The sequence below is a fragment of the Fulmarus glacialis genome, unplaced genomic scaffold (genome assembly GCF_000690835.1).
Source record: "Fulmarus glacialis isolate BGI_N327 unplaced genomic scaffold, ASM69083v1 scaffold38522, whole genome shotgun sequence".
In the NCBI taxonomy this organism is placed as follows: Eukaryota; Metazoa; Chordata; class Aves; order Procellariiformes; family Procellariidae; genus Fulmarus; species Fulmarus glacialis.
The window spans coordinates 94,942-96,117 of NW_009197952.1; positions in this window are offsets into that span (position 1 = coordinate 94,942).

A 1,176-nucleotide genomic window follows, 5' to 3' on the forward strand; every position below is an offset into this window, starting at 1 on the left:
AAACCATCGGGCGGGGTCTAGGAAAAAGTAAGAAAAAAATTTAACAAAAGGAAAGTGACAACCATACACAACTTTGTCTTTTGTTAATTTTAAGGTGACATTGGATAGGTTCTGCAAGTGCCGTGGGGTCCCCTTTCCCAATGACTGTAAGATTGTTTCCAGGTGTATTTTACATGTTTTTTTTCTGAATTGCCTCTTTGTCTTACCCCAAGGGACAGGAAAGGAAGTCAGAGCTTGCTGTCCCCTGCATGACCATGAAACTCAGGGCAGCATGTGAAGGGAAGCATGCATGCAGTCATGCACCCATGCAAGCATCCATGCATACAACAAGACAGCAATGCAGCAGTCACCCTAGCAACTCTGATAAGGGATAAGGAGGACTTTGCATGCAACTTTTGAAGTCTGCTGAGGGGCAGCAAGAGCGGCCCACAGCCTTCTGCTTCCTGTCCACAGCTTAGCTCTTTGACAGCTGTAGAAATAAAAAAGTGGTTAGTAAGGGTGAAGTCATCTCAGGTGGTCTGGAAGGTTTAACTGGTGCTCTTTGCAGTCATTTCACTTGCCACACGGTCATTTTGTACTATCTTCACATGCCCTGAGAGAAAATTTCGTTAGGTTAAAAGTGAAAAAAAAAAAAAAAAATTTAAATATATGTATATGGCTTCTCATGGCATCACTTTCTTTTTACTGGAGAATTGGGTACACAATATGATCTGCAATAACCTGCAAAAGGTACAAGAGTTTTGGTCAGAAGATTACTAGCTGCGGCTCCCCTCGCCCTATCTCCCGCCCAGACAGCTCCTTCCCTCAGTCTGCCTGGCATCACCTATTTCCTTCATTTCCATGTAGTCTGTGCTTACAGCTGCCCAAACCTTCCTAAACACCTTCTCACCACTCTGTCAGCTCTACAATATCTCAAATCCTGCTGCTGCTGCCTGGGAAGCACCAGTGAGCCCAGCTGGTTTCCTCTCACACACCAGCCAGCGCATTTTGTCCCACAGATGGTGCATCTATATGCCCTCAATGGACACTAAGATCAAATAGGGCACCAAAACTGAGCAATTTTCACTGCTGTGTGTTTCTCTGTAGAGGGGGTTACAGGAAAAGCAGTGTATGAAGACTGTCTAAGCTGACACTGCACAGGCTGCACCAGTCATTGTTTTTCTATAGATAGGCAGA